Here is a 20,737-nt window from a genome sequence, read left to right as displayed (position 1 = left end):
GGGAACCCGGCAGTCAAGCATTTTGGCTTCACAGCTGGTTCCCTACTGTGCATGTGCCTTCTAATTGGCCCTGTGGCAGGAGAGGGAGATGGGGGGCCGAACTTCCAGGAGATCGAGCAGCAGACCCGTCTCTGGAAGTGGCAAAAACAGGTCCCCCCTCCCCCCTGAAAGGTGCCAAATGTGCCACCGGAGAGGGGGAGGAAGCGTATAAGTGGAGGTTCCACTTTGGGTGGAACTCCGCTTTAAGCAAAATCAGTAAAAGAGTTAGTAACATAATAAATTATTATTTTTATTTAGGTACAAAACATCTCTAGTAATAAAAAAATGAAACAAATCCAAATACATAACTGACATTGAGTGGAAAAAGGAAAAGGAATACAATTAGGACTTGTGATGGGCATTTGTGGTACATCCAAGACCCATAAACTCCATCTAGTATAGATTAAGTTGAGGGGCATTGACGCAGTTTATAAGTTTCATGCTGTGTACGTACACACTGCCAAATACTGGTTGATGCAAATATATATACTTGTTCTATCCACTTATATGAACCTACAGTCAGCAAGATGTACACAGCAGGTGCTCTGCAGGGAAGCTTTGCTGAAATGTAAAGACGGCGTCAGTGAAGCTACTCTCGAGCTGTGCTGAATGGAGCTGAATGCTGACAGGCTTGAGCACTCCCCGGACAGCTCACTGCACTAAACCTTTGACTGCTCAAAAGTAAAGAACACTCACATTTTTTAAAGTAAAAGCAATAGTAAGCCTGTTCGTTGAACATCAGAAATGCATAGGATGTGTAATATTGTATTCAGATTTACACATGAGAGAGCAAAAAAATAAATGCAGGATCTCAGTATGTACCTTCCCATAACCACAAATTAATGGCTAAGTTTAAAAAATACCTGCGTGTGAAAAATGTATGGACTGTATTTGGGTTTGTCTACATTTTTTAACAACAAGGTTGGTCTTTATTGGAAAAGAAATTATAAACAGGGCTGGTAATCACTGGTTTGTCTAAATTTTAAAATACTGTATTAGTGCATTTGTATCAAAGTGGAGTACTGTATATAATATTTTTTTATTTGCACTAACAAATCTTTTTTGAGAACAAGCTCTCAGGAGATGGAGTTTGGGTTTAAGGATTTAAATTGGCCGATTAACCTCTTCCCGCCCACCCTATAGCCGAAATACAGCTGCAGAGCGGACGCTAACTGCCGGGAGGCTGTTCCTGAACGGCCTCCGGTTTACTTCCGCAATGCGCGCTCCCGCGAGCGCGCATTGGTGAAGTTCTGTTCTGGCCATGTCCCTCGGACACAGCCAGTCACAGATCCCTGTAAACGGCCACTGTGATCGGCATGTCCAATGTGAGATGATCTCATATGTAAACATATGAGATCAACTCTCAGCGCCGCTCTCCCTCCTCACACAGACAGCGTGTGAGAAGGGAGAGATCAATGGCTGCAGCAGCCGTAAGTTAAAAAACAAAAGGAAAAAAATTGCCATCCACCCCAGTGCCATCCTCCCCCAGTGCCATCCGCCCCAGTGCCATCCTCCCCCAGTGCCATCCGCCCCAGTGCTATCCTCCCCAGTGGCATCCTCCCCAGTGCCATCCGCCCCAGTGCCATCCTCCCCAGAGCCACCTGCCTCCAGTGCCACCTTTTAGTGCTATCTGTTCCCAGTGCCACCTGTTAGTGCTATCTGTCCCCAGTGCCACCTGTTGTCAGTGCCATTTGTCCCCAGTGCCATCTGTTGTCAGTGCCATTTGTCCCCAGTGCCATCTGTCATCAGTACCACGTATAAGTACCATCTGTCATCAGTGCCATGCGTCATCAGTGCCACATAGTGCCATCTGTCATCAGTGCCACCTGTCAGTGTCACATGCCATCTGTTGTCAGTGTCGCATGTCATCAATGCCACTTATCAGTGCCATCTGTCATCAGTGTCACGCGTCATCGGTGCCATGTATTAGTGCCATCTGTCATCGGTGCCACGTATTAGTGCCATCTGTCATCAGTGCCACGTATTAGTGCCATCTGTCATCAGTGCCACGTATTAGTGCCACGTGTCATCAGTGCCACGTATAAGTGTCATCTGTCATCAGTGCCACGTATTAGTGCCATCTGTCATCAGTGCCACGTGTCATCAGTGCCACGTATAAGTGTCATAAGTGCCACGTATCAGTGCCATCTGTCATCAGTGCCACGTGTCATTGTCCTGGTGCTCCAGGGCCTTCAAAAGTGTAATAGATAGTCAACAAGTTAGATGTGTAATTTATGCTCCTAGAACACGTGACGGCGCTCCCTGCATGTTGAGCCTCTCTATGTGGCCAGGCTGTGAAAAAGTCCCACACATGTGGTATTGTAATACTCAGGAGGAGTGGCAGAATTTTTTGGGGGTGTCATTTGGGGTATACACATGCCACGTGAGAGAAATAACCTATTACAATGACAATTTTGTGGGGGAAAAAAAAAAAATCTTAATTTTGAAAAGAATTGTGGGAAAAAATTACAACATCAAAAAGTTCACTCTGCCTCTTACTAAATACATTGGAATGTCTGCTTTCCAAAAAGGGGTCATTTGGGGGGTATTTGTACTTTCCTGACTTGTTCGGGTCGCAAGAAGTGAGATAGTCCACCAGTGCATCAGATGTGATCAATTTTGTGCGATTCGCACCACAGCTTGTGGACTTTCTAACTTTCTCAAAGACCAAATAATATCCACTAATTTGGGTTATTTTTACCAAAGACATGTAGCAGTATAAATAGTGGCCAAAATTTATGACGAAAAATTAATAATTTGCATAATTTTGTCACAGAAACAAAGAAATATTTTTTTTTTTTCAAAATTTTCGGTCTTTTTTCATTTATAGTGCAAAAAATAAAAACCCCAGAGGTGATCAAATACCACCAAAAGAAAGCTCTATTTGTAGGGAAAAAAAGGACAAAAAATTCATTTGGGTACAGTGTTGCATGACTGAGTAATTGTCATTCAAAGTGTGAGAGCACTGAAAGCTGAAAATTGGTCTGGGCAGGAAGGGTGTTTAAGTGCCCAGTAAGCAAGTGGTTAATAATACAAGGGTGGTGGTTGTTATTATTTTGGAGTGGGAGTTGTGGGTGCATTCATATAGGAGAGTGGCTGGAGTCGTTTTAGAGACATATTAAGCAGTATTTCAGTTATCTGCACTGAATGGATACTGAACGGAATGGAGTGAGCCTCAGGTTGGTCACTACCATGGATTTGATGTGAATCCTGTGAGTTTGAGGTTGAGTGCCTGTGTTGATTTGACTGGTAGAATTCTCTAAAAAAACAACAACAATAAAAACTCATGGCCTTTTAACTATGTCGCCAATGAAGGAGTTTTTTGATAAGAAGCCATAAAGTCAATCTATTGGAATCTGCCTTAGGGAAAGCCGACAAACTGCTTGGGTGGGATTGGGGTCAGTTGGGAAATGCAATTGTATTTAATCCTGACTGCTTACTTTTGGGTTGTTTATTGGGGGGGGGGGGGGGGGGGTCACATTCAACAGAATTTGCTCTGTAATGTTGAAACCATTTCATAGCTTATTCAAGCCACTTCTTCAGTCCTAAAAAGTGTCAGGAATTTACTACAGCATTTATATCCACATAGGTAGCATAAACATCTTAGCCAAGTCACCATTGGAAAGGCAGGTGCAATCTTCTATGTACAGAACGCAAGGTGTGAAAGGTGTAGAACTATCCTGTTCTAGTTACATAATCCCATCCTTTTGTCTTAGGAAAGTTTCACAGATATTAATCCTTTGGGTGTATTCTAAGCTTGTGACACCATCTTGCTTTCTGTGTACTGCAATTTTCCAATTTACTTCATATGAGTGGATTACTGCAATACATTTTTATGACTTTAAATATTTGTCGCACTATGAGTTTGTCCTTTTTTTGTCTTTACAGGTTGACTGGTGTGCTTTCTGCTCATCCCTCTGGCTCCTAGCTCTTCAGCTCCTGGCCTTTGCATAACTGGATCTGCTGCCTTCTACTGTCTGCGGTACTGTGGTAGTGTCTGACCGAATGAGCTGCCATAGTGTCCCCTAAAAGAAGATTAAATCTGAGTTCCACCCAAAAGTGGAACTTCCGCTTTAAGGCCTCCTCCTTGGCTCCTTTTGTGAAAAGGAGCTTTTGGGAAGGGGAGGGGCAGGTACTGGAATTTGACAGGTACCTGCTCCCACTTCTGTTACGGTCACCTAGGCAACTGGAAGCAGAAGCTCTCCCTCCCGTAGCCTTCTAGGACATATGACAGGTCCTAGAAGACTTCGGGGTCAGTCACCGACCGCAGCGCCGCTCGCGTATGCGGCACCCATTGTGAAGCCACAAGCTGTCACTGCCGGGTGCTCATAGCAGATGCCGGGACCGCCGAGGGAGGACACGGGGAGAACATTGCTGCAGTGAGTACACAGCTGGACCGCAAGACAATTTTTTTGTAGCTTCTGACTTTTAATAAACAAACAAATGACTGGAACTCCGCTTTAAGGAGAGGAGTTCATACTAGAGGAGATTGTTGTCTGGCTTGGATCCATTTACCCATCTTTTTAAGTGTGGTAGCTACACTCTTTATGGCAGCACAATATGTTTGGTGAGTGTGCATTGCATGAGGGGGAAGAATCTTGGTTCACGATTGATGCGTAATTCCCATTCACTACTATACTTACCTCTCAAAAGCCTATTGAGTTGTGTGACAGTAAAATAATTTTGGTGAATGTGCATTTCATGTGGGTAAGGAATTTTCGATCACAAGTGTATACTGTTATCCACTACCTGCACGGTTGTTTATTTACACAATTTTTCAAATATCTACACCAGGGGTGGCCAACCAGACAAAGACCAAGAGCCACATTTTTTACCAAGTTACCGCAAAGAGCCACATCATACGCATGGGCACACATGAACATCACCCCATCCCTTCCTCATACACACATACGTTTGCTCTCATCCAATGCGACACCAAAATACTCACAAGCTTGAAGATCAGAGTGCAACTTTGACTGAATAGACGTGTTAATGTCTGATATTCTGTGCTCAACAGTGTGGCGGGACAGTTGGAGGTCTGATACCATTCGTTTTAGTTTGTCGTTTTCAGGAGACAAGATTTCAACAATGTCACAGAGGCATTTTTTAATGAACTCCCCTTCATTGTATGGCTTTTTAGCCCGTGCAATGTTCCAAGCCAGTTGATACGATGCAAGCGTTACAGTCTCTGTGTGCTTTGTAAGTTTTTTGAAAAACTTTGCCTGCTTTTCTGTCTGACTTTTCAAAGTAACCAACTTGTGCTTGCGAAGTTCAGTCCCTTTTGGAAATTCCTGGTCGATGTTAGCATGGAGTGAGCTGAAGTGGCGCTGAAGGTTTGAAGCTTTGAAATGCGACAAGGACACCTGACATATAAGGCAGAATGGCTTTCCATTACGTTCAACAAAAAAATATAAACTCTCCCACTCTGTTAAAAACGTCCTGTGTTCTTCTTCATATTTTCGTTTTGCTGTGCATTTTTTCCCTGCCATTTTGCTCTTACTGAAAAACTGCCCACGTGTGCATTTGACGTAAATACAGAGCAAGGGGGCGGGGTAGTGAGAGTGAGGGGTGAGTGGAGGTGTGTATGAGAGCGGATGGCGAACGGCAGAGTTCTGGCCGAAAAATTTGAAGCATGTTTTGCAATTCTGACGGACTTTCCGAATGAGCGGACTTGGCCACACACAATCACACCAAACTCCGACGGATTTGAACGTGATGACGTACGACTCGACTTGAATAAGGAAGTTCATAGCCAGGAGTAGCCAATAGCTGCACTAGCATCGGTTTTAGTCCGTCGGAATAGCACACACACGAGCGAATTTCTCGGTAGGAACTGGGTCCGGCAGAGTTCTGGCCGAAAAATTTGAAGCATGTTTTGCAATTCTGACGGACTTTCCGAATGAGCGGACTTGGCCACACACAATCACACCAAACTCCGACGGATTCGAACATGATGATGTACGACTCGACTCGAATAAGAAAGTTCATAGCCAGTAGCGGGTTGGCCACCCCTGATCTACACTATAAGCCTTTTGATTTCATGGTAATTTGTACGCTGTAATTCTGTGGCACTTGGAGGAGATATGGGATCACAGGCAGTAATACCTGGACATAAAACACAAAAACAACCAGATCTTTAAAATAAACATCTTTAGTGGATAGATTTTGACCACGGCTTTACTTTATTATTGGTTTACATACAGATTAAAATAAATTTAACCAAATATATTTAACTCAGCATTGCATAACTTAATTTACCAATCTTAAGAAGACAGTTCAGCCACTAAGACTCAAGCTGAATAAACTAATCAGCCTTTAAATTAAAACAACTGTCTGAATTTCTTAGGTTGTTGATATTTCTCCCAGTGATCTTAATTCTGGCTTGTGATTTGTTGATCCTGGCTAGAGATGAGCCAAACATCCCCCGGTTTGGTTCGCACCAGAACTTTCGAATGGACTGAAAATTCGTGCTAACTTTAGAACCCCATTGAAGTATATGGGACTCAAGCGTTCAAAATAAAAAGTGCTAATTTTAATGGCTAATATGCAAGATATTGTCCTAAAAAGGGTTTCGGGACCTGGGGCTCCTGCCCCAGGGGACATGGGTTAATGCCTAAAATGTTTTTAAAAACGGCTGTTTTTTCATGAGCACTGATTTTAATGACGATTAAAGTGAACAAAAAGTGAAATATTCCTTTAACTATCGTGCCTGGGGGGTGCCTATAGTATGCCTGTGAAGTGCCACATGTTTCCCGTTTTTAAAACAGTCCCTGCACAAAATGACATTTAACGGAAAAAAGGTAATTTAAAACTGCTTGCGGTTTTAATGTAATATCTGGTTCCGGCAAAACGGATGAAAATCATTGAGAAAAATGGCATAGGGATTCCCCCCTGCCCATTACCAGCCCCTTTGGGTCTTGTACGGATATTAAGGGGAACCCCCGTACCCATATTAAGAAAAGGAAAGGCGTTGGGCCCCCAGGCCCTATATGCTCAGAACAGGAGTATAAAGGCGGTGCAAACAAGACAGGGACTGTGTAGGTTTGTTGTGTTAAGTAGAATCTGTTTGTAATTTTGAACTGGTACATTTTTAAAGTGTAGCTCCAGTCAAAAAATCTATTTTTAAGCTTTTAGGAAAACATAGGGAAGGGTTATCACCCCTGTATAATTTGTTTTGCCGTCCGTCTTTTTTCCTCTCACTTCCTGTTGTCTCCTTCCATTTGCAAGTAGAAGACGTTTGTAAGTTGGATGTTTGAATGTAGGGGCCTGCCCTATATGCTCTGCAGAAATGGGGGCCTAAGGTGTTGGTGTTGCCACAACACTGTAAGCCCTCAAAATGACTCTTGCTGGAGCGCCCTGCTGTGAACTATTGTATCAAGAATTGTAATTACATGCCATTGTTGAACAGTGGTAGAAAAATTGACCTTTGGTGGTTGTGGTGGTGGTGCTGGTGCCACAACACTATAAGTCCTCACAGTTACTCTCGGTGAGCACAGAAACGTGCCCTGCTGTGAAATATTATATATAGAATTGTAATTACATGCCCCTGTTAAACAGGGGCTGAAAAATTGGGCCTATACACTGCAACCTCTACCATATACTCTAGATAGATTGCAGGTATGAGCCCTGCAACAAAGCATTGCATCAAAAACTGTTAAACAGGGGCTGAAAAATTGGGCCTTAGGCCCTGGTGCTAGTGCCATGACACTGCAACCTCTCCCATATACTCTAGTTTTAGTGCAGGAATTAGCCCTGCTGCAAAGCATTGCATCAAAAATTGTAATTACATGCCCGTGTTAAACAGGGGCTGAAAAATGGGGCCTTAGGCGCTGGTGCCACGAAACTGTAATCTCTCCCATATACTCTCTTTAGAGTACAGGAATGAGCCCTGCTGCAAAGCATTGCATCGAAAATTGTAATTACACGCCCCTGCTAAACAGGGTCTGAAAAATTGGGCTGGTGGCATCACCCAGAATGAAAAATGTTCTTCCAAGATATCAGCGGAGGAGCAAGAGGATAGACAGTCAACATAACAGGACAGTCACTGCATAGGCAGTCTTGAAGGGATGTTATATTTCAAAAAAAAATATTCGGTTACATCAGTTTCAGGTGCTTGGTAGCTGGTGGTGATACAAGACTGATTCATCTTTATGAAGGTCAGTCGATCAACCGAGTCGGTGGACAGGCGCACCCTTTGATCTTTTACAAAGCCACCAGCAGCACTGAAGGTGCGTTCCGAAAGAACGCTGGATGCAGGACAGGCCAGTAGCTCAATTGCATACTGTGCAAGCTCTGGCCAGTGATCCATCCTCAAGACCCAGTACGCCAGAGTATTTTCGGTGGGAAAGGTGTCCAAGTCTGACCTTGCCCCTAGGTATTCCTGCACCATGTAAATCAGACGCTGGCGATGGTTGCTGGAACCGATCATACTTTGGGGCTGCGAACTAAAAATTGTCTGAACGCATCAGTCAGACAGCCACCTTCTCCACCGCTCCTTCTGACCGAGCAACACGTTGTCCAGGACCAGGAGTTTGTAACCTCCCAGTCTCTGGGAACGCATTGCACAGACCTTTCTGCAAAGCCTTCAGGATATGTCTCATCCTCTGCTCTCTCTGTGACGGCAAGATAAGGTCGGCAACCCTACCCTTGTACCATGGATCAAGGAGAGTGGCCAGCCAGTAATGGTCCCTCTCCTTGATACCCGAAGAATACGAGGATCCTTCCGCAGGCTTTGCAGGATCAGGGAGGCCATGCAGCGTGGTTAGCTGAGGCATTCAGTCTGGAGTCCTATGGGTCACTAAGGACAACATGATCCACAGCCACCTCCTCCCAGCCACGTACAAGTCCACGGGTTTCTTGGGACTGTAAATCATCCCTACAAGACTGCTGCTGCTGATGCTGAGTGCCAGGCTCCACCTCCATGCTAACACAATCATCCTCCTCCTCCTCCCCCTCCTCCTCCCCCTCCTCCTCCTCCTCCTCCTCCTCCTCTTCCTGTGTGATGGGTGGGACAGCAGGAACACTGTCTGGATAAAGGGGGCCTTGAGAGGCAAGGAAGTCCTCCTCTTCCTGCCTCTGTTCTGCCTCAAGTGCCCTGTCCATTATTCCACGCACCATATGCTCCAAAGTGTGGAGAAGAGGTACAGTGTCACTGATGCATGCACTGTCACTGCTCACCATCCTTGTGGCCTCCTCAAATGGTGACAGGACAGTGCATGCATCCCTGATCATGCCCCACTGGCGTGGTGAGAAAAAAACAAGCTCCCCTGACCCTGTCCTGGTGCCGTAGTCGCACAGGTACTCATTGATGGCCCTCTGCTGCATGTGCAGCCGCTGCAGCATGGCCAACATTGAGTTTCACCTGGTGGGCATGTCACATATAAGGTGATTCTTGGGCAGGTTCAACTCCTTTTGGAGCTCAGCCAGCCGAGCACTGGCATTAAATGATCAGCGGAAATGCACACAGACTTTCCTGGCCTGCTTCAGGACATCCTGTAAGCCTGGGTACCTGCCCAAGAACCGCTGCACCACCAGGTTAAGGACATGAGCCACACAGGGCACATGGGTCAGTTGTCCCTGTCGGAGGGTGGAGAGGAGGTTGGTGCCATTGTCACAAACCACCATTCCTGGCTTAAGCTGGCATGGCGTCAACCACCTCTCGGCCTGCCCCTGCAGAGCTGACAAAATATCTGCCCCAGTGTGGCTCCTGTCCCCCAAACAAACCAGCGCAAGCACGGCATGGCATAGTTTTGCCTGCGTAGTTGCGTAGCCCCTTGAACGACTACGGAGCACCGCTGGTTCAGAGGAAAGAGCACTGGAAGAGGCCATGGAGGAAGAAGAAGAGGAGGAGGGTAGCATTTTGGAGGCGTGGTGGCAGAACAACCTCCAGCACTACTGCACCTTGTCCTGCATCCTTCCCAGCTGCCAGAAGAGTGGCCCAATGGGCCGCAAAAGACAGGTAACATCCCTGTCCATGCCTGCTGGACCATGAGTCAGCGGTAATATGCACCTTACCGCTGACCGTCCTGTCCAGCGAGGCAAGGACATTGCCTTCCACATGCCGGTAGAGAGCCGGAATCGCCTTCCGCGAGAAAAAGTGGTGTTTGGGGACCTGCCACTGAGGAAGGGGGCCGAGTCCACCAACTGAAAAGGCAGCAGTTGAAGTGCTAGCAATTTAGCCAAGCTAGCATTCAACCGCTGGCCATGTGGATTTCTGGGAGTGAACTTCTTTCTACGGTCCAGCAGCTGGGGCAGGGAAATTTGCCCGCTACAATCGGACGTGGGTGTACTGCTAACAGAGTGCCCGCAAGTACTTGGCTGTGACACAGCTAATTCTACACCTTCATTCCCCTCAGTGCAGGTTTCAGAGAGGACTGAAGGTCTAGTGGGGTTGGAGATCCCAGCAGATGAGGAGCAAGGAGAGGTCCGCTTTGATCTTTGGTGTGGGTCTTTAAGGTAAGCTTGCCAACGAGCTGCATGGCAGGTCAACATATATCTGGTCAAGCATGTGGTGCCCAAGCGGCTGATGTTTTGGCCACGCGAGATATGCTTGAGACATATGTTGCAAATAGCAGCGGTGCGGTTTTGATGCACTCGTCTCAAAAAATGCCCACACCAAAGAACTTTTAGAATAACATGCAGAGGCAGTGCCCTGCGCAGGCGGAGCTCCTGCAGATGCCTTTATTATGGAACACCGGCAATTAAAAGGTAGATACCGGTGTATACTGTGCTGTGCTGGAGGCACAAAACACCCACTAACTCCTGCAGATGCCTTTATTATAGAACACCAGAAATAAAGGGTAGATACAGGTGTATATTGTGCTGGGCTGGAGGCACACAACACCCACTAGCAGATGGCTCAATCCTCAATCGCAGAACAGCAATATAGGTAGCTACAGGTGTATATTGCGCTGAAGACACACAACACCCACTAACTCGTGCAGATGACTCAATTAGAGAACAGCAATATAGGTATATACAGGTGTATACTGCGCTGGAAGCACACAACACCCACTAACTCCTGCAGATGGCTCAATTAGAAAACAGCAATATAGGTAGCAACAGGTGTATACTGCGCTGGAGGCACACAACACCAACTAACTCCTGCAGGTGGCTCAATTAGAGAACAGCAATATAGGTAGATACAGGTGTATACTGCGCTGGAAGCACACAACACCCACTAACTCCTGCAGATGGCTCAATTAGAGAAGTGCAACATCGGTAGCTACAGGTGTATACTGCGCTGGAGGCACACAACACCAACTAACTCCTGCAGATGGTTCAATTAGAGAACAGCAATATAGGTAGCTACAGGTGGATACTGCGCTGGAAGCACACAATACCCACTAACTCCTGCAGATGGCTCAATTAGAGAACAGCAATATAAGTAGCTACAGGTTACAGCTATCATGGCTCTCCTCGCTGCCGGCGCTGTGATTGGCCAAGCATGCGGGGTCACAGTGCATGCTTGGCCAATCATGAGCCAGCAATGCACTGCGATGGTGCAGTGCATTGTGGGACGTGAGTGCCACACGAATTTCAGGCTTCGCCGAACGGGTGAACAGCCAGTGTTCGAGTCGAACGTGCATTCGACTCGAACACCAAGCTCATCCCTACTGACAGACAGACTCCCTCTCTGGTGGATCAGCCAGTTCTACTTAATCTCAAGCTGTGCCCACTTGTTACTGGCCTTTGGCTTGTTTACTGACTAGGCTCCCACTTGATCCCTATCTGCTATATCTGCTCACCTCCTGGTGGGATGATCCTGAGGACCACATTCTGGTATTACCATGCAGAAAAACCCATCTCTACCTTCAGGAGCTTTGGTGAACACTGGTTAGTGCTGAGACATCTGCCAGATGGCTACTGCTGTAGCTACTGGCCCCTGAGCCTGACCCCTGACCATGGCACCTCCTTAACAAGCATCATGTACTTCTAAATAGATTTGTTTGGGCCAACAAATTATATCTTTATCTGGATAGCATTATAGTCCCACATTCTATACAGTTGACACAAATATGTATAATAGACCACATAATAAGAAAGGGCTTTGCTCCATGAAGTCTAGAATTCCTGCATTGCTACATACTTATAAAAGATCGAAGAACGTAATTTTGATTGACTGCCTGAGAAAATGTGGTCTAAATGGAAAGAATAAGTGCACTTCTACTTACAGAAATTGTGGCCAGTGCTTTATCAAATTGACAATTAATTACACATGCCAGGGTATACATATTGGTCTAATGCTAAATTGCCTTGGTTAGATTAATTCTATACTATAGGCTCTGTAAATATAAAATATATAAACAGAAGATACATACATATGGAAAGTGAAATAGGCCACATTCATAACTGAAATGAAAGCCAGTAGTGAATTCCCGAAGTGAGACCCAGGGAATATTTGCGGTAGTTATCTCAGGTGTGCATAAACAACTGTGGCTGCTCAGCTTGTACAAAACATGTCTGTGCATAGTTGTTTGCACTGCACTCTACAATAGAAAATCTCTCTGGTGCCCCATATCTCCCATGCCTTCCCTCAGTTCCATTGCCGCAGTCCCCATAAGCTTATTTGATACTCAACACTTTCAGGAGTGTTGGATGCCTGTGTCACCCAACATGTCACCATGGTTCTGTCCTCCAACCCCTACATTACAGTCATGTAGTGACATTGGAATAAGGTACCACAACACGTGGTATGGACATAGACAACTGATACTCCCAGAAGTGCTGAATGACGAACAGTCTTGTGAAGGTTGCATGGCAATCAATCAGCCTCAAAGCTTTAAAGTATTTTCAAAGCTTGACTGAACAAGTTGAAGAAAGAAGCTGATTGTGACCCCATGTAAAAAATAGCATCGTTCACCCTTCGCAATCACAATAGCAAAATTAGGGGGTGCGCAACACATAGATCAACAAAATCTGCTGATAAGCCAACAGAGGCTTCAGCTAGTGCCCCCTCATCTTGGCCATGCCCTCTTACACTTTTCATCCTGATTGGGCGTAGTCATACCTCTGAGTATGCCCAATCAGGATGAAAAGCATCAGAAGGCATGGCTATATTATGGCTAAGAAACAGCCCCAAAGCATAATGTGTCCACCTCCGTGCTTGACTGTAGGGATAGTGTTCTTAGGGTCATAGTCAGTATTTTTCTTCCTCTAAACATGGCACAAGAAGGCACATGTACAGGCCCAGCTCACGTTTGCCAATTAACATCTAAATGATTCAGAGCTCTTTGGCATTAATTCAACTCGCTGTGTTTGAAGGAAGAAAATTGTTGACACTGACCCTAAGAACACCATCCCTGCAGTCAAGCACGGAGGTGGAAACATTATGCTTTGGGGCTGTTTCTTTGCTAAAGGCTCAGGCCAACTTTGCCGCATTGAGGAGCCAATGGACGGGACCATGTATTGTAAAATCTTGGATGAGAACCTTCTTCCCTCAGCCAGAACACTGAAGATGTGTCGTGTTTAAGGATGCGCTCCAGTGTGTTCGCACACTCCACGTGCAGAGCCCGCCAGGAAGTCGGCGCAGCGCTGCGCTAATCACAGGCAGTGAGACATTTCCCAACCTGCGGCTGCAGAGATCAGGACAATGTCTCACTGCCTGTGATTAGCGTAGCGCTGCGCTGACTTCCTGGCGGGCTCTGCAAGTGGAGTGTGCAAACACACCAGAGCTCATCCCTAGTCATGGATGGGTCTTCCAGCATGATAATGACCCAAAACATACCGCCAAGGCCATAAAGGAGTGGCTCAAGAAGAAGCACATTAAGGTCTTGGAGTGGTCTAGCCAGTCTCCAGACCTTAATCCGAAATAAAATTTATGGAGGGAGCTGAAATTTCAAGTTGCCAAGCGACAGCCAAGAAACCTTAAGGATTTAGAGAAGATCTGTAAAGAAGGGTGGACCAAAATCCCTCATAAGATGTGTACAAACCTGGTAACCAACTACAAAAATGTCTTACCTCTGTGCTTGCCAACAATGTTTTTTCCACCAAGTACTAAATCATGTTTTGCTTGGGAGATCAAACTTACTGTATTTCACTCACTGAACTGCAACTCAATTTATAACATTTGTATCGTGTTTTTTCTGGATTTTTGGCTCATATTCGGTCTCTATCAATTAAAATACACCTGTGATAAAAATGATAGAACCTTAATTTATTTGTAAGTGGGCAAACTTAAAAAATCTTCAGGGGATCAAATTATTTTCCCCACTGTGAGTATAGCTTGTGAAGGTATAAGACAGTTCAGTAGGCCAAAATAAAAATATTGAGTTATAATTGGAAAGGTAACTCAAAGGATTAAATCAACATCATCCACTCAGTTTTAAATACAGGATTAACATTATGTTAAGAACTAACATACCATCTTTCCTCGAGGATAACTGTCTTTATTTTATTCCTATAACTGGATCTTCTGTTCATGGCATGTTCCCATCCAGCTGTAACTATAACCTATAATGTTCTACAAGAAGTATGGAAAGAATCTAGAAAGACACGCACTAGATGCCTCTGAATGCTTGATGTGTTTCCCCAGCTGACCGTATATATGAGCTGAATGTCTTGCAGGTTGTGTGGAATTGTATCTCGAACCAAAGGAATCCTGAACTTGCAGCAGGTTGTAGTATCTCCACTTGTAAAATCTTGTTTATAATGATGGACTCTGGAAAGACTTAATGTCTTTATTTGGAAAGGATTAAAAGGGATTAGATGGACCTAATGAAGCCACCCTATGCTTTGCAAATAATCAGATACACAGCTCAGGAAGAGCTGAAAAGAGAGCACCCCATCTGCACATTCCTGCTCACTTAACAAGAGATCGCATAGCAGTCGAACAACTAGAGGGCAGATTACGTGTTTGTAATGATGACTAAGAAGATTGTCGCCAATTAAAGCAATTTGTGGGCTCATTTAACTTTTAACCAAATGACTGCTGGTAAATTCTTGTTTCAAATTTCAATGTAAGATAAATGTGCATATGAACTGTTATACTGCCCACGTTTAAGAGATTAGATGCAGGAAAACCTTTAAGTGACAAAATTCTTAGGGAACTGACGCATCCTAGATGCACAGCAGTCCATAATGCCATAATAAACATTTCAATGGTTGCTGTGGGGAAAAATGTTTTTCCTATTGTGATAGTGCTACCTCTTGTTATGGTGTCAAAAGGGGTATATGTCACACGGGGTTCCCAGTGGTGCAGGTTGGGGGGGGGTCCAGGATGGCTATTCTGAGTGCAGAAATAGTAACTCCTGAATTGGGTTCTGGAGTCTAAAGACTTTGAAGAGTCTTAGGAGGGATGAATCCTCTAACCCTTATATCTTACTGTAGACAGGCATCTTAGTGGTGGTGCAACCTTTTTAACCACTTCAATAGAGGGCACTTTCACCCCCTTCCTACCCAAGCCCTTTTTTTTTGCTTACAGCGCTGTTGCACTTTAAACGACAATTGTGCAGTCATGCAACACTGTACCCATTTTTTTGGAGACAAATAGGGCTTTCTTTTGGTGGAATTTAATCACTACTGGGTTTTTTACTTTTTTCTAAACAAACTAAAAAGACCAAACATGTTGAAAAAAAGCCCTTTTTCTTTGTTTCTGTTATACAGTTTTGCAAATTAATATTTTTTCTTCTTCACTGATGTGCCCTGATGAAGCTTCACTGATGGGCACTGATAGGCTGCACTGATAGACTGCATTTAAGGACACTGATGAGGTTGCACTGATGAGCACCGATGAGGCCCTACCGATGGGCACTAATGAGGCAGCACTGATGGGCACTGCTAAGCTAATTACCACTGACATGGTAAAACTCAAAATGCACCAGATTGCACCTAAACACAGCAAGAATGCAATGAAACACACATGTCCTTATTAAGAATTAAGTAATAAGGGGGGGGGGGGGTGCACTGCCTTCCCCTGCATGTACTAGGCAGATGAGTCCTCACTGAGGAAACTAAACATATAGTTGCTTTGCCACATTGACTGACAAGCTTAGCACTGATGGTATCACCCACTCCCCCTTTCTTTGCAAAAACTTTATTCTGACACATTCCAGCATGGTGTATGTGCAGTAAACACTCTAAACTAAAAGAAAATGGGAACCTGAAATAAAGTTCACTATAAACTCCTATTATTATTTCAAACAAAGGTTTACTCTCATAACTACTGTTGTTTCTTGTCATTTTATTTGCTTGTTTGAAGTGATTGTATTTCACCTCAAACATTTAAAATACAATATGACTATTGCTTAGCCTGAGAAGCAGGAAACACCTTGAAAGTTAAAAAGTCGAAAGTTACACTACTATGCAAAAGTTTTAGGCAGGTGTGAAAAAAATGCTGCAAATCAAGAATACTTTCAGAAATAGAAGTGTTAATAGTTTATTTTTTATCAATTAACAAAATGAAAAGTGAACAGAATAGAAATCCAAATCAAATCAATATTTGGCTGACCACCCTTTGCCTTCAAAACAGCATAAATTCTTCTAGGTATACTTGCACACAGTTTTTGAAGGAACTCAGCGGGTATGTCCTTCCAAACATTTTAAAGAACTAACCACAGATCTTCTGTGAATGTAGGCTGCCTCAAATTCTTCTGTTTCTTTATGTAATCCCAGGCAGGCTCTATGATGTTGAGATCAGGGCTCTGTGGTAGAAAACTATTACTTCCCAGACCCTTTTTTCTCCTTTACGCTGAAGATAGTTCTTAATGACATTGGTTGCATGTTTGGGGTCATTGTCCTGCTGCAGAATAAATTTGAGTCCAATCACATTCTTCTCTGATGGTATGGCATGATGGATAAGTATCTTCTTGTGTTTCTCAGCATCGAGGACACAATTGATCCTGCCCAAATCTCCAACTCCATTTGCAGAAATGCAGCCACAAACTTGCAAGGAACCTCCACCATGCTTCACTGTTGCCTGCAGACATTAAAAATTTTGACTCATCAGTCCAAAGCACCTGCTGCCATTTCTCTGCATCCCAGTTCTTATGTTTTCATGCATAGTTTAGTTGCTTAGCCTTGCTTCCATGCCAGAGGTATGGCTTTTTGGCTCCAATTCTTCCACCAATTCATCCCTTCCGGGAAGAAAGCACGGTTATCAACTTTAACCGTTTCTTTGTGCTTTTTCAAAAGAGCTTAAACAGCACATCTTGAAACGCCAGTCTGCTTTGAAATCTTTGCCTGGGAGTGACCTTCCTAATGCAGTATAACTACCCTGTGTCATGTTGCTCAGCTCAGTCTTGCCATGGTATATGACCTGTAACATGAAATGGCCTTACACAACCTTTCCTTAGTAGCAGAGTTTGGCTGTTCCTCACTCAGTTTTAAGATACCTACATAGCTTTTTCTATTTCAGCTAATGACTGTGTTTTTAACCTACATATGAAATTGATGATCATTAGTATGATCATTAGCACCTGCTTGGTATAACTGGTTAATCATACACCTGAAACTAATCCTGTGTGCAAGTTTAAGAATGATGCCAAAGGGTAGTCACACCAAAAATGTATTTCATTTAGATTTTTCATTTGTTTGTTCACTTTGCATTTTGTATATTGATTACAATAAACAATTAAAATATATATGTTTTAAAGCATTCTTACTTTACAGCATTTCTTTCCCACCTGCCTAAAACTTTTGCACAGTACTGTATATACAGTATTAGTGCAAATATTTAAAAAAGTATCAGAGACTGTACAGGCTGTTTTTATTTGCACGTGAAAGCCTCACTAAATTATAACAATTTGATTAAAATAGGTTATTGTACTTGAACATCCAAAAGAACAAGAAAAAGTTGCTAAAAAACATGCACTTTCTCAGATGTTTGCCTCTATGCCACCACCAATAGGTCTAGATTCTGACACTCTAAGGATAGCTTTAATGGATTTTATGACCACCCAAGTGTCTAAATATGGAGCTGAGCAGTAACACAGGTTTTAAGATCCATATGATATGGGGGTTGGGGGGAAGGTTTACCTGACTGGTTGCAGATTCAACGATTGTTCAGTCCCTGGGGAAGGCAACTACTCCATGGCTGTGGCCTGGAGATAATTACAACATGTGTAGAACTGAGGCTGGGAGCATGCCTTGCAGAGCACAACTGTAATCCTTTAATCAGATGTTTTGCTTCCCTTTAAGATAACATCTTCAATTGATTTAGAGAACCCCTCCTCTGCATTTAAAGGGGGAAAATAGGAGAAATGGGTTTTATTTGGGAGTCTAGTCTTACAAGATGATAAATGGCTGTTGTCAGCTTTACTTGACTTTGACTGCTAGATGATGCAGTATTGGGATGCTAGTGAAAAGGTGAAGACTGGGGCAAACATGTGTGGCCAGACAAAAAGAATCTGCCATCATGGGAAGGAAAAACATTCCTACAGATTTTTTATAATTCAGTAATTCCAGATTCTTAACATTACAAACACTGTAATTCTCGTTATGCTAGCAAAGGTTTATTAAATTGTGTGAAAAAGTGCAGTTCAGAACTGGGAGTCCTAGAAGACAAAACGACAAAGTATAATCATTTTATATGCATTACTGTCATATAATGACATTTTAGGACAATAGATGGCTGCATATTGTATGTATTTTATTTAACTTAAATAAAGACCAAATGACCAAAATAAAAGAATTACATGGTCCCAACCACTGGGAGCTCAGTCAGTATTAGGTAAAAAGAATAGGGCCCCAAAGTACAAATGACTGCAGTATCTGGGGTCCCCTTTATTTTTAAGAGGGCCTTAAGATTCCAATATTTCCCAACCACAGTTTCCCACAACCATCAGGCCAGGATTGTGGGCAAAGGCCCTAGTCCTCATCAACATGGGGACAAGGTGCTTTATATGTATTATAGAACAGCGCAGGTGGCCCAGCTAGCTCAAATTTATTATTCTTCATATAGACTGGAGTGGGTTACCCTAGGGGCTAAGGCTTGCAGGCCACCTGGATTGAATACCTTCAATATCCAGCTGATTGGGTGTGTGCGGAAGAGTTGAGCTTTCGGACAGCCTTCTTGTTTTTGTTTTTCCTTTTCTTGATCTTCTTCTATTCTTTGCTGCTCCCCCCCCCCCCCTTTTTTTCTCTCTCTTCTTTTTTCCTTTCCTTTTTTTTGTTTCTTTGATCCTACCTATCTACTTTGATAGCACTCTTTTGTAGAGCACTCTGTATACTCACGACCCATGTCGGCTGGGCATTGGGTGGTGGACATGTTGAGATGCTATTCCCTCTCCTTGTTGGGCCCCTGCATAGGAATTTGTATGTTTTTACAAAAGTAATTTATCATCAAGTTTAACTTGTACTTACTTTATGTAGCAATCCTTTTTAATTGTAGATGACTGTATGGTATAATAGTTGTATCTCTTTGTTTTTGTCATTGATGTTTTGATATTTTCCACATGCATTTTGGGCTTTTCTTAACTGAAGGTCAAAACTCTAAACTGAGGTCAAATGATTTGACGCAGTAATGTAATCAAAAAGATTACAATGTATGAGTGTGTGTTGTGTTTTATACATTTTGAATTTTCCGCCGGTTCCACTCTAATGCGTCGCAGAGCTCGCAGGGAACGGAGTCGGAACACAGAGCATCAGACAGGAGATCCGACCACCAGACACAGCGGGAGTACATTGCAGGATTGTGGGGACAAGGTAAGTAACCTCTTCCAGGATCCTGCAATGTAATCCCGAGTGGGGCTCGGGGTTACTGCTAATGATACTGAAATTTCACCCCGAGCCACACTCTGGAATACTGCCAGGGAGGTTATTATAGAAAGAGCTGCTCCCTGCTAAAGAAAATTTAAAATAATGTTTGCATTGGGGCATGACCCACAGTGCCCAGCTCCCCAGCTCCCCGCCCCCCACTGCCCTCTGTTTGGCAACCTCTTGCCTCTTAGCCTTGAAAATTCTCAGAATTGATTTGAAAGATTCAGCTCCAATTGACTTGAATAGGGTTTGGATTAGCTAAACTAATTTAGAGTTGGTGACTGGGACCCCAGACTGCTGGTTGGAAGCTAAACAGTGGGGACCTTGAGTGGAGAGTGTGAAAAAGTTTTGCTTTATGACTGCTGGTGATAGCTGGGTTGCAATTTTAGGTTCTTTTTGGGCTTTCCTTGTAGCTTTTTAACACCTTTTTCTGTCACTTTTTAAACAGCTATTTTTTTTCTTTGCTTTCTTCAGCCTACTAATTAAGGGGAGAGGTTAATTGACAGGTGCTTAAGGTCTATATAACCTTCTGTAGAGCACATCTGAAATTGCCAGACTGCTGTTTGGAAGCTAAACAGTAGGGACCTTGAGTGGAGAGTGGCTTTTTGACTGCTGATGATTGCTGGGTTGCATTGTTAGGTTCTTTTTGGTGCTTTTCCTTGTAGCTTTTTAACACCTTTTTCTGTCACTTTTTAAACAGCTTTTTTTTTCTTTGCTACCTTCAGCCTACTAATTAAGGGGAGTGGTTAATTGGCCACAGGTCCTTGAGGCCTATATAACCTTCTGTAGAACTTGTTGTGAGCCTGCTCATCTATGAGCTTGCTGGAACTTAGACCAAGTGGAACTGGACTAAGTGGCGAGTTAAAAGAGTTGAAAACAAGAGGTAACATGGGTCAAGTACCTGTGTAGGGTGAGTGTGTACCTGTGTATTGTAAGTACATGAGTGCTGCGTGCACACGTGGACTGTATTGAGTGTTAGTGTCAGGTAGTATCTGTGTATTGT

The sequence above is a fragment of the Lithobates pipiens genome, unplaced genomic scaffold, assembly GCF_037356315.1.
Source record: "Lithobates pipiens isolate NorthernLeopardFrog02 unplaced genomic scaffold, aLitPip1_a1.2 Scaffold_30, whole genome shotgun sequence".
Classification (NCBI taxonomy): Eukaryota; Metazoa; Chordata; class Amphibia; order Anura; family Ranidae; genus Lithobates; species Lithobates pipiens.
This window is presented reverse-complemented; position numbering follows the sequence as displayed.